General features: G+C 50.7%; 2 long non-coding RNA genes across 2 annotated transcripts; both read right to left on the bottom strand.

Moving 5' to 3' along the window:
• Window positions 1-4,987: 4,987 nt before the first annotated feature.
• On the bottom strand, window positions 4,988-7,085 carry LOC311376216. The gene is made up of 4 exons (XR_014643877.1): window positions 6,777-7,085; window positions 6,349-6,691; window positions 6,006-6,070; window positions 4,988-5,330 (listed from the first exon to the last, which is right to left on the bottom strand). It is a non-coding gene; the product is annotated as an uncharacterized lncRNA (long non-coding RNA).
• A 2,845-nt stretch (window positions 7,086-9,930) lies between these two features.
• Window positions 9,931-10,984, bottom strand: LOC311376215. Its single transcript, XR_014643876.1, has 3 exons — window positions 10,756-10,984; window positions 10,550-10,611; window positions 9,931-10,141 (listed from the first exon to the last, which is right to left on the bottom strand). It is a non-coding gene; the product is annotated as an uncharacterized lncRNA (long non-coding RNA).
• Window positions 10,985-13,148: the final 2,164 nt, after the last annotated feature.

The following is a 13,148-nucleotide window of genomic DNA, read 5'->3' as shown; positions in this document are numbered from 1 at the left end:
GGGGTGGGGGTCTGGGGTCTGGGGGTCTAGGGTCTAGGGTCTGGGGGTCTAGGGTCTAGGGTCTGGGGGTCTAGGGTCTAGGGTCTAGGGTCTAGGGTCTGGGGGTCTGGGGTCTGGGGGTCTAGGGTCTGGGGGTCTGGGGGTCTGAGGGTCTAGGGTCTGGGGGTCTAGGGTCTAGGGTCTAGGGTCTGGGGGTCTAGGGTCTAGGGTCTAGGGTCTGGGGGTCTGGGGGTCTGGGGGTCTCTAGGGTCTGGGGTCTGGGGTCTGGGGGTCTAGGGTCTGGGGGTCTAGGGTCTGGGGGTCTGGGGGTCTAGGGTCTGGGGTCTGGGGGTCTGGGGTCTAGGGTCTAGGGTCTGGGGGTCTAGGGTCTGGGGGTCTAGGGTCTGGGGGTCTAGGGTCTGGGGGTCTGGGGTCTGGGGGTCTGGGGGTCTGTGGGTCTGGGGGTCTAGGGTCTGAGGGTCTGGGGGTCTAGGGTCTAGACCAGAGGCATACACAGACAAGGATCCAGATCCATGTGTTACTTTATTATTGTGTACTTTGTCCCACGTGTCGACTACACATGCACACACACACACACACACACACACACACACACACACACACACACACACACACACACACACACACACACACACACACACACACACTGGAGTCAGATGAAGAGGATAACGTGTTGGCGCACGAGGGAACAATTGACGTATTGACAAATAAACAAAAAAAAAAAAACGATTGAGACAATAGGGTCCGAGTCGGCCAATAAGACATGAGGTGCGAGGGAGTGAGACAGGCGGTCGGAGTGAGACAGACAGACAGACAGACAGACAGACAGACAGCCAGACAGACAGCCAGCCAGACAGACAGACAGACAGACCGTGTCACTGAGTGGAAGAAGCAATGTCAACAGACGGACGTGCACCCGCACGCACATACACAGCGCGCGCGCGCGCGGTTACACACGGGAGCGGATCACTGAGAAACAGTTTGATGCAAAGACGACGAGCGAGGCGGCAGAACGAGAACTTTATGTTCTTTTCCTCTTGTTGCAGAGCAGCGTCTCTCTCTCTCTCTCTCTCTCTCTCTCTCTCTCTCTCTCTCTCTCTCTCTCATCTCTCTCTCTATCTCTCTCTCTCTCGTTACAGATGTACACCCAAACTAAACATGTTGTGTATATCGTGCTGCTGTCGGTCTGCTCGAAATCCCGACACAACAAATCGGAGCCGAGCGAGCCGAGCGTCTCCGTCCGTTCTGACGGTATTCGCCGCCGCGTTCGGTACCGCGCCGCGTTCGCTACCGGACGCGCGTGTGTCTTACCGTCGTCGCATGCCTCCGGGGGCGCGCGGCGGAGGGATGTCCAGGATCTGCTTCAGCGCGAACGGGACGACGGCCGCGGCGGCGGCGGCGGCTTTACCGGACATCCTCCCGGCGTCTCGCGGGCGACGTGACCGTTAAACTACCGTGGACGTTTAAAACGCGCGCTTGCTCAGGTCTCGCTCGCGCCTCCTCCTCATCCACGCTTGGGAGTCAAAACAACATAAGCAGCAGCGCGAGCCGCCAGCCTCAGCACCCGCCGCGAGAGGAGCGCGCATATTCATGAGCTGTGAGCCACGCCCCCCTGGGGGGGGGGGGGGGTCATCCTGCTCGCTGATTGGCTGGGAGCGGAGCGTCTATTAATATGTATTGGGCGATCAATCCAACGGCACCGGGGGGGGGGATCCTGCTCGTGACGGGTCCGCGGCCGCCCATTGGCCGCTGCGGTCCCCAGACAGACAGACAGACAGACGGACAGACATACAGACGCGCGTGTTTTTCTCACGCACACTGACAGAGTGCGCGCGCGCTCCGTTTGTTGACGTTCACACACACAGACGCAGCAGCGGAGGCGCACCGCGTGCAGCGCACCAGTCCCCGCATAGACACACACGCGCTCCTCCGTGGCGCCAACACGTGCCGCCGCCGCCCCCTCACGTGAGGCACGCTGCGTGATGGGCGTGGCCGAGGTTCTGTACAGGAGGAGAGCGCGCCTCCGCTCCGGATCAGCGGGGGCGCGCGCGGCTCACTGAACGCGTCGCTACGGTTCCAATCCGGTCCGTTAACGGAACCTCGAGCACGCGCGCGCTCTGACGGTCCGGGTCCTTCTGACCATAGACATATATACATGTGTATATACATATATATGTCTATGCTTCTGACTCTTCTGCGTGACTCGCGCGTGAACGCGTGAGAAGATGTGGATCACACGCGCACGCGCTTGTTCTACCAAAACAGTGTCACGTTTTCACGCACGCACAAGGCTGAGCTGCTGGCACGCGCACGGCGGCGAGCGCGGCGGTGTTTTTAACTCAGCAGGATGCGGCGGGAACATAATGTCCTCACACGGTCACACCTCCACCTCCTCCTCCACCACCTCCTCCACCTCCTCCACCTCCACCTCCTCCTCCACCTCCACCTTCACCTCCTCCACCTCCAACACAATTCATACGTTATGAAAAATATTATTTGCTCTCACGTGACTCCAGACCCGACACACCCCTACCCCCCGGTTAACCACCCCCCCACCCCCGTTAACCACACCCCCACCCCCGTTAACCACACCCCCACCCCCCGTTAACCACACCCCCACCCCCGTTAACCACACCCCCACCCCCCGTTAACCACACCCCCACCCCCCCCCCGTTAACCACACCCCCACCCCCGTTAACCACACCCCCACCCCCGTTAACCACACCCCCACCCCCCGTTAACCACACCCCCACCACCACTACACCGTTAATGTGGGCGGAGTCACACGCCGTTAATGTGGGCGGGGTGCTGACTCAGGGTCTTGTTTTTGCGCGTGGCCGTTAACTGACAAACTATGAACCAATCATCTGACTGATCTAATCCGCTGAGTCAACCCGCGTTGATTGACGGACGCGCGATGCTGAGTAGCTGTCACTCACCGGTTGGGTTCGATTATCATTCAGAACAAAAACATTTTCCACGTGACTACGATAATGTTTTGAAGGAAAGAGAAAGAAAGTATTGTCTTATACTTTGCCTAAAATGAGACAAAATATAACATTTCCTTACAAAGACGAATGGGGCCGGGGAACTAAGTTTTAACTTAAAGACCGGGTAAACCAAAAATAATTATGGGTTTTGAGTTTATAATACCACAGGAAAATATATTATTAACCACCCTGCAAAATTTGAAGGACTAAAAAAATCGCGAAGTATATAAAATTATGCTTCAAAGTTGATGAAAAATGAGCAGTAATCCCTGGCTCAGGACGGTGGGGGCGTGTGCGCTGCAGGCCAGGAAACCACGCCCATCACCGGAGAGCCAACTGCAAACTGACAATTCAAACCAGACTCGTGAGCGGTAAAACCATAGACGGGTGAAACCACAGAATGCTAGTGCGCGGTTAATGTATTTATACCTAGAGGGCAGCAGGGGGCGGGTTTATGTGAGTAAGACCGCTTTACGTAACGCGGTCCTCGATGTAGACCCGCCCATTTTAAACCTGCACACAGAACATTCTCTGAGGCCTAGCTCCTCAAGGAAATGATGAATGGGAAAAATATTTTTTACATGTTTTGAGGGACACATTTAAGGCCTAATTAATATGATAAGAAGAAAAATACTGAATTTGGTTTACCCGGTCTTTAATATTTGCCTTGTAGAATTCAGCAAGATTAAAAATGCAAATATATCAATAAAAATTGGGAATTATACACAAGTTAACATTCAATTAAATTTTATTTATAGAGCGCCAAAACATTCCACGTCTCACAGCGCTTTACAGAGTGTTGAACATTCAGAGAGAGCCCATGAGTAACAGGGGCGAGGAAAAACTCCCTAGAACTGGAGATACATATAGGAAGAAACCTCGAGCAGATCCACGACTCGAGGGCCTGACCCATCTGCCTAGGGTCAGTTACAGGGCAGTGAGGTTTGTATACATGATAAATGAATAGGTTAGTTAGGTGATAGAACATGGTGTTTAGAGCCACCTGGGGTGTATGTTACAAAGAGGTGGGATGGTTACCTTACCAGTATGATAATGCATGAATCCCATTTTGTGTCAGAAAGTTCAAATAGTCTAGTGTAGGGATGAATTGTCATAGGGATTAGGAATCGTCATAGGGCAGTAGTGGATCGCTAGGCAGCGCAGGCCAGGAATCCGGTCAAGGGGACAGCAACAGGCGATGGTAGGGCAGTCATAGGGATGGGACTTCAGGTGCGATGAGGGCCAAATACAAGGATGGCTAATGACTGGTAATGGTTTACCTCACAAGTGAGGTAAGGGGGAAGAGAGAGAGATATATAGAGTGGGTTAGTATTGCTATACGTTTCATGATGGTTAGTATTAAGTGCATCAATGGTACTATATAGTGTTACACTATAGAGAGAAAAGGCAAGAAATGTTATATATTGATAATATGATTTATCAAGTCTCAGTTCATAGCCGGGTGAACACAGTAGTTCAACAGTAATCCCAAAAATTACCCCATTCCAGTTGTCAGGTAAGTGTGGCAGGACCTTTTCCTGTTTATCACACATTTCACGAAGGTGGGCTACACAAAATTGGGTTGGAAAGCTAGACTAGCTATACTGTATAGCCACTGTCCATCTGATTGTCTAGTTAGCCAATATCATCATACGTGCTTTTACTGGCTTGATATTCGCTGCTATGGTTAAGGTTAGGTTTAGGGTTAGGGATAAGGATGAGGATAAGGGTAAGGTTGGGGGTGAGGGTAAGGGAGGCGGGCGGTTAGGGTATAGGGGAGGGGAGGGGGGCAGGGGGAGGTATGAGTAAAGGGGAGGGGGAGGTTAGGGTTAGAGGGGGGGGGGGGGGAGGTATGAGTAAAGGAGGGGGGAGGACAGGGGATGGGGTATGAGTAAAGGAGGGGGGAGGACAGGGTATAGAGGGGGAGGTTAGGGTATAGGGGATGGAGGTTGGGAGAGGGGAGTTTAGGATATAGGGGAGGGGAGCGGTAACCTTACCTCATTAGGGTAACATGCATGTGTATAATAAAAATTACCATACAACAAGCCACACAACCAGGTCATTTTAAATGATTTTATATCATAAAACATCAGTATACATTTCAACATCTGTGCGCACAGTGAAACAATTCTGGGATGTGATTAAAAAAAAACAATGGTTCATCGTGAGACCATCTGACCCTAACTCTGTCCCTAACACTGAACCATGAGGAACCCGCGAAGGAACCCTTGAGAAACAAGGAACCCTTGACAACCCGTGACTTAAGTCACGTCCTGCGAGGTAGAAGTTGCATCTGAAGTCTCCACCGTCCAGCTCCGACGAGACGCCGTCAGTGGGTCACTGAAATGTTGAAGAGGAAAAACACAAATCGTTAGCCTTGTAGCATAATCTATGTTGCTAGCCATAGGCCAACAATGTCAATGAGGCTACCAATGTCTATTACGCTATGAGGCTACCCATGTCCATTACGCTATGAGGCTACCATGTTGATTACACTATGGGGCTACCAATGTCAATTATGCTACAATATCAATTATACTATGAGGCTAATGATATAGATAACGCTATGCGGCTAGCGATGTTGATTATGCTATGAGGCTAACAATACCCATTATGCTATGACGCTAACGATATCCATTATGCTATGAAGCTAACTATATCCATTATGCTAGGAGGCTAACGATGTCCAGCTAGGCGGCTAACCAGATTCCGGGTCTCCCTCCAGATAGGTGGCTCCTCCTCCATAATTTTGTCCATGATTTTTTTAGTTAATATAATTTGTGTTGAAGAAAATACTTTTGTTTTGAGAATTCTACACTAGAAACACAGTGGTAGTAGTTTATTATTCGTTGGACACCTTGTTTAAATAATTCTGAATCAAATCAAATTTTAAACTTCAACATGAAACATGCACACACTTGGGAATTTGTAATTCAGGAATATAGTAAAACATTCTGTGAATTGAACAGCATAGCTCTGGTGGTGAAATGATGTAAAAGAACTGTTGGTATTAACCTTCCAAAGACTTGAGCAGTCCCATCGTAGTCCTCGTCTCGCTCCTGGTGGGTCGTCAGCTTCATCTGTTCACAATACAAACACACATTAAAAGGGTGATGTTACGTCACCAGGTGTGAGTGTGACCAGCTGTTACGTTTTAGTTGTGTTTTAGTGTCCACCTTGATGTACGCTGGATAAACTACAGTAGTAGCAGCTGATGTGACCGTAATTACCTCAAATCACAGCTTTGTCTAAAATTCACAGAATGAAAAATCTGAAGGAAAAACTAATGAAGACCCTCTACGATCGTTTGAAATAATTAAAAAGAACCTCCGGGTGTCAAGTGTTTGGTGATGGTTACCCTCCGGTCCCCAGTCTCCGGTCCAGCCTGGTGCCCCATTCCTGGTCCAGGGGGATCTGGATACCCTCTGGTCCACAGCCTCCGGTCCAGCCTGGTACCCCATTCCTGGTCCAGGGGGATCTGGATACCCTCCAGTCCACAGTCTCCGGTCCAGCCTGGTGCCCCATTCCTGGTCCAGGGGGATCTAGTTACCCTACATTATAATTAAGTGCGAGAAAAGCACTAGACACATCCACATTATTATCATTATTATTATTATCCACCCTGGTGACCCATACCTGGTCCAGTGGGATCTGGTCACCTGCTGGTCCTCAGCCTCTGGTCCACCCTGGTCCAGGAGATCCTGTGAAGTCAGACAGCATCTTTATAGACCCGTGCACATCGCGGTCTAGAATCTAACTACCAACCCCCCCGCAGGAGCCGCTTACCTTGAGCTGGAACGACGATGGAGATCTTGGGGTGCTTTGGTCGTCTTGTTGCAAAATACAGCCAACAGACTTACCTTGAGCAGATCTAGTAGTTTGTTGCTGTTGGTTCATGTACAAATAATTGACTATACATTTCATATCCCCCCATTTAGCAAATAATTCCCACCCATAAACAAGGCTGACAACAGTACAAAATAACAAACTGTTCTCATGCCTTTTGTCTACTTCCTTACTACTCTCTAAAACATTACATGCACATCGCATGAGCGTTGCCTTACTGATCAGGGTGTGATCTGAGTGACCAGAGATGCATGCTGGGATACTGTGCTATCTGACGCCTACAGTTCTGTAGACGTTCCCCCTCAGGAGAAACCAAGTTTTCAAAAGGCTGTCGTGACATCAGTTACATGACCTGGAACGTCCGTCAAGACCGTGACAGGGACTCCCCAAGGAGAAACGCCAAAGGGTAGGCTGTGAGGCTCCCCCTCTCGGCGACCAGAATACAACCCAGCTCTTACAGGAAAGAATCATGGCGCACATTTCAACGTTCCTCTTCATAGACCTTGAAGCCCCAGTGAGGCTTTCTTCACCTCTTCTGAAGAAGAGCACAACTGCAGCTCGACAGGGACGCTAGTTGGGATGTTTCCAAGATGGTTTCCGATTCAGCCCGAGAAATACTTGGATCTCAGGGCAGGAGTACAGGAGATCCAGAGGGCTTGCCAGCATTCCATCATGTTGAGGTTAGGTAGGGAAGCCACGTTGCAGAATGTTCATCTTCCATCTTCAGTTAGTTGGTTGGTTTCTCATCCGATTCCGTCCATTCAGAATGCCGTTAGTCCATCATCCATTGTACCAAGTAGCCATTGTCGCTTCCCATTGTTTGCATGATTCAGTCACACTGCAGTCCAAGCTGCATGAAACTCAAGTCATCCTGTCCAGTGTGTAGAAGGTCGAATTGAGATCCAGATGCTAGATCGCTCCAGGCTCTTGCTGTATTGAACATCCACTTTGTTATCCTCTTTGATTTAGGCCACAGACTTGAGTCATCCGACCAAATGACACTCAAGGGTGTTTCAGGAAGAGTAGCATCCTCCTATAGCTGAAAATTAAAATGTTCAGGTAATACAAGCCAAGTAGAAGTAGAAAAATTTCCCCTCACACATGTGGTGCCCAGTACCAGGTTAAAGATTGCCCCCCTCACACTTAGTGCCCCATGCCAGGGCAACGATTGCCCCTCTCACACTTAGTGCCACATGCAAGGTTAAAGATCACCCCTCTCACACTTAATGCCCCGTGCAATGTCAACAATTGCCCCGCTCACACTTGGTGCCCCTTGCCAGGTTAAATATTGCCCCTCACATGAAGTAGTGCCCCATGCCATGCAAAGATTGCCCCTCACACTTAGTACCCCATGACACGGAAAGATTGACCAGTACCAGGTTAAAGATCACACCTTTATTTTCAGTTATTAGATTGTGTATTTACACAAACAATGACCATACTCAAAGGAATACAAAGCCAAACTAGAGGAGAGACCAGTGGAGGTTTTGTAGGTCTTTGAGAGAGGAGAGACCAGTGGAGGTTTTGACAGAGACCAGCGGTGGCTTTGTAGGTCTTTGAGAGACGAGACCAGTGGAGGGTTTGACGGAGAGACCAGAGCTGGGTTTGTAGGTCTTTGAGAGACCAGTGGAGGGTTTGACGGAGAGACCAGTGCTGGGTTTGACGGAGAGACCAGTGGAGGTTTTGTAGGTCTTTGAGGAGAGACCAGTGGTGGGTTTTTAGGTCCTTGAGAGAGGAGAGACCAGCGGAGGTTTTGACAGAGAGACCAGCGCTGGGTTTGTAGGTCTTTGAGACGAGACCAGTGGCGGGATTGACGAAGAGACCAGTGCTGGGTTTGTAGGTCTTTGAGAGACGAGAGACCAGTGCTGGGTTTGTAGGTCTTTGAGAGACGAGAGACCAGTGCTGGGTTTGTAGGTCTTTGAGAGACGAGATACCAGTGCTGGGTTTGTAGGTCTTTGCGCCCTGCCCTTCACAAAGAAAAGATAACTCTTCCCGGGGCTCCCACCAGCTTCTCCGGGGTCGTTTGCGTTACCGCACTGGACGCCTCGCGGCGCCTATCTCCGCCTCTCCAGATTTGGGAATCTGAACCCGACTCCCTTTCGATCGACCGGGGGCGACGGAGGCCATCTGCCCGCAGAGACGAGAGACCAGTGGAGGGTTTGTAGGTCTTTGAGAGGAGAAACCAGTGGTGGGTTTGTAGGTCTTTAAGAAGAGACCAGTGGTGGGTTTGTAGGTACTTGAGAGCGGAGAGACCAGTGGTGGGTTTGACGGAGAGTCCAGCGCTGGGTTTGTAGGTCTTTGAGAGAGGAGAGACCAGTGGAGGGTTTGACGGAGAGACCAGTGGTGGGGGGGCTGGTGGGTCAGACCAGTGGTGGGGGGGCTGGTGGGTCAGACCAGTGGTGGGGGGGCTGGTGGGTCAGACCAGTGGTGGGGGGGCTGGTGGGTCAGACCAGTGGTGGGGGGGCTGGTGGGTCAGACCAGTGGTGGGGGGGCTTGGGCTTCAAAGCGTACGGAGGGAAACGTTGGAACGTGCTCTGTGGTTCTCAGGTGCAGGAACCAGGTTGGGTTCTAGTTGCTGAGAGGGACAGCCCTCACATCTCGCCCCCTGGTGTGTCTCCTTGAGGAGTCCCTGTCTCCATCCTGAAGGACGTTCCAGTTCATGTAACTGACGTGACGACGGCCTCTTAAACACTAGCTTCCCCTGAGGGGGAACGTCTACACAACTGAAGGCCTCAAACAGCGCAGAACCCTCGCATGCATCTCTGGTCAGTCAGACCACACCCTTATCAGTAGGACAACACACATGGGATGTGATGCAATGATGAGGAATGTAGTAGGAAAGTGGACGGATAAAGTATCTTCTAGGGACGAATGAGAGGCATGAGAACGGGGGGGGAGAGAGAGAGAGAGAGAGAGAGAGAGAGAGAGAGAGAGAGAGAGAGAGAGAGAGAGAGAGAGAGAGAGAGAGAGAGAGAGAGAGAGAGAGAGAGAGAGAGAGAGAGAGAGAGAGAGGGATCAGGGCCAGAGAGTGGGGCGGGGCCTACGTGGGGCGGGGCAGGGCCTACGTGGGGCGGGGCAGGGCCTACGTGGGGCGGGGCAGGGCCTACGTGGGGCGGGGCAGGGCCTACGTGGGGCGGGGCAGGGCCTACGTGGGGCAGGGCCTACGTGGGGCGGGGCCTGAGAACCGGTTCAAACTAAACGCTGTCAGCCCACAGCATTAAAAGAAAATGTTGTGACTTACAGTTCGCAGTTTCTTCTTCGTGGTTCGATCGTGATACTCACAGAATCTGTTTCTTCTTCTTGAGCTGTGAAGGAGAGCAACGAGATTAGTTTTTTTTAGGCTTGTGTGTGTGTGTGTGTGTGTGTGTGTGTGTGTGTGTGTGTGTGTGTGTGTGTGTTTTAATTAGTGATTAATCCAATAAATCCAAATAAGTTATTAAAATAAGTTATTTTTCCCATCTAACTACGACGGTAACCGAGTGCGGAATCATTGTGTGACGTCATGGCCCCGCCCCCCTACGTCTTCCGCCGCCAACTCCGTCATGGAGTCATTGATAAATATCTGCAGCCGCGTCACTCGGCGAAAAATATCAATTAACTCAATTAAAAACAGCTTACGACGACATACATCCAGAACTACTATTATTCAACTTATCAAGTAGGCCTAGAGTAAAAAACAATTAAGATAAATTATAAATAAGTGTCCTACTCACAGCAGGTCCGGATGTAGCGGGCCGTTTTACTTCAAAAAGTGTTCGTTAACTCGACGGTCAACCTGGAGAACAAAAGGACCAGACGGATCATTAGTTACTTTTATAACTTCAACCGGACGTTTCTAACCATGTTTCGGTTAAACTACTAAAATAACGTCAATATTAACCGTGTAATGGAGACGGCTCAGCATCTTTTTCAATCTAACCTGTTTGATGTGGTGGCGCCAACAGCTGACGGAGCGCGAGCAGCAGCAGCACAGTGAGGCTCAATGGAAACGCAGCGCGATCCGCACCGAGACCCGCGAAATAATCAGCGAATAATCAGCGGAACTACATGCAGGTGTGCGCCGCCATAGATGTGTGTGTGTGTGTGTGTGTGTGTGTGTGTGTGTGTGTGTGTGTGTGTGTGTGTGTGTGTGTGTGTGTGTGTGTGTGTGTGTGTGTGTGTGTGTGTGTGTGTGTGTGTGTGTGTGTGTGTTGAGCGGGGGTGGGAGTGGGTGTGTGGGTTTGGGTTACAAACTGTGGGTGTGTGTTTGGGTTTGTGTGTTTAAAAGGTGAACGATATGTGGATGAGTGGGAATAAATGGTATATATTATGTGGATGTGTGAGTGTGGTTTAAAACCATATGGAGTAGAGGAATAGATGACCACTCTTCCCAGCGCCTCACGCGCCTCTATACTGGTCTGTTCTCCGGTAAAAGTTCTGACTCGCCGAACTACTGGCGCCAACTTCAGGAGGAAGTCCGCAGAAAGTCCAGAGGTGTGACCGGCCGCGGGGAGGCGCGCGTGGGTACCACCTGTGGGGACACGGAGCCACGCCCCCCGCCGCCGCCACAGTGTTTCTGTCTGCGGGCCAATCAGATGTAGCAAAACAAAGAGGCGGACGAGAGCCAACGGCCCCCTATTGGTTTACCGAATCGGTAGTGTATGTCGCTCGACCAATCACAGGTCAGGGGCGGGACCACAGTACAGTACATTATGGCAGACAGAAACTCTTTATTATCTTATTGTATTATCGTTATTAGATCAGTATGCACGCTGCCAACTGCTAATGAAACGTATTCCAGTTCTCAGTATGCATCAGAACTAAATGTATTAGATGCGTGCGTCGATGGTTGAACAGAAATGACGTTATTACAACTGCACCCCAAAAACCGGAAATATAAGATAAAGAAAATAACTCAAGGTTATTGTTTTTAATTAGTAGAACCGTTTAGCTAGTTACCTGTCTTTGACATTTTTGTTATCAGTCCACGGCCTGATTCAATTAATTCAATCGCTGATATCGAACCAGTGATTGATTGATCCAAGTCGGTCAATCGAGTGTCACGCAGAACTCACCACTCAGTTGATGTTGATGTTTGCCGTCTTGAGTATAAACGGTTTTTTGGGAGAATTAAATTGTCACTGCACACAACATCGTCTGATTTCATACATTTTATTTGCGTTACTTTGATTCGCGACAAATTTGCTTTTAATTATCACAAACCCAACATTATTAAAATAGAAACACACCAATTGAAAACAACGGCCTCTAAAATTTAATGAAAGCGTGTCGGAGAAAAAAAACAATGAAAGTGACACAAATACATAAACAGTGAATCTTTATAGTGAAGGAACACGACGGCGCCGCCGACCGCCGCCCTACTGGGGGTCGCCGTCTTAAGGCCTCGTCCAATCAGAGACTGAGTTAGTACGCAGGCGGCCTGGAGGGCGTGGCCGCGACGGGACTGAAGCCGCCGCGTCTCTGGAGCTCATGAGTCGACGCTTCATCAGGTTATTGATATCTGATCAGGTTATTGATATCTGATCAGGTTATTGATATCTGATCAGGTTATTGATATCTGATCAGGTTATTGATATCTGATCAGGTTATTGATATCTGATCAGGGTCGGGCGTCGTGCTTTGATTTAGCAGATCCTAGAGTGGAGCTGCACCGCAGCAGCTGACCCCTGACCCTGACCCTGACCCCTGACCCCCAGCAGCTGACCCCTGACCCTGACCCCTGACCCCCAGCAGCTGACCCCTGACCCCTGACCCGTCATTCACAATAACTTGAGTCCCCAGAGCGTGACTCCGTACGCTGGCTTCCCTTCCTGAGAGGATAAGACACGTGACGGTACAAAGGATTTGTAAACAAAAACTAATTTAAAACTCCTCCTCCTCCTCCTCCCTCTCCTCCTCCTCCTCCTCCTCCCTCTCCTCCTCCCTCTCCTCCTCCTCCTCCTCCTCCTCCTCAGTCCTGCAGTAGAAAGTTGAACTTCCCGAAGTCCGTGTCGTCGGGCAGGATGAGCTGGTCCTCAGCGCGCGCGGGCCAGCTTCCTGCGCAGGAAGTCCCGCCTCTCCAGCCACTCCTGGAGCTCCTCGAGGCTGTGGGCGGAGTCACAGCACGCGCCGTCCGCACACTCGCCGTCCCACCTGTCAATCAGAGACATGAGCCAATCGTTCCCCGTCACGGATACGGTGCACATGTCGTAGTGCTGTTTGAATTCTCAGTGGTTCACTTCGTTCACCGTCTAGCGGACCGTAAGATACCCAACATGTGAGTGAACACACGGCGTTCCCCACGTGTTACTCCCGTAGACCACAATGCAACGC

Source organism: Micromesistius poutassou (assembly GCF_964030765.1).
Source record: "Micromesistius poutassou genome assembly, contig: SCAFFOLD_1475, whole genome shotgun sequence".
NCBI lineage: Eukaryota > Metazoa > Chordata > Actinopteri > Gadiformes > Gadidae > Micromesistius > Micromesistius poutassou.
Note: the sequence above shows the minus strand (reverse complement) of the source record. Positions and strands in the feature narration are given on the sequence as shown.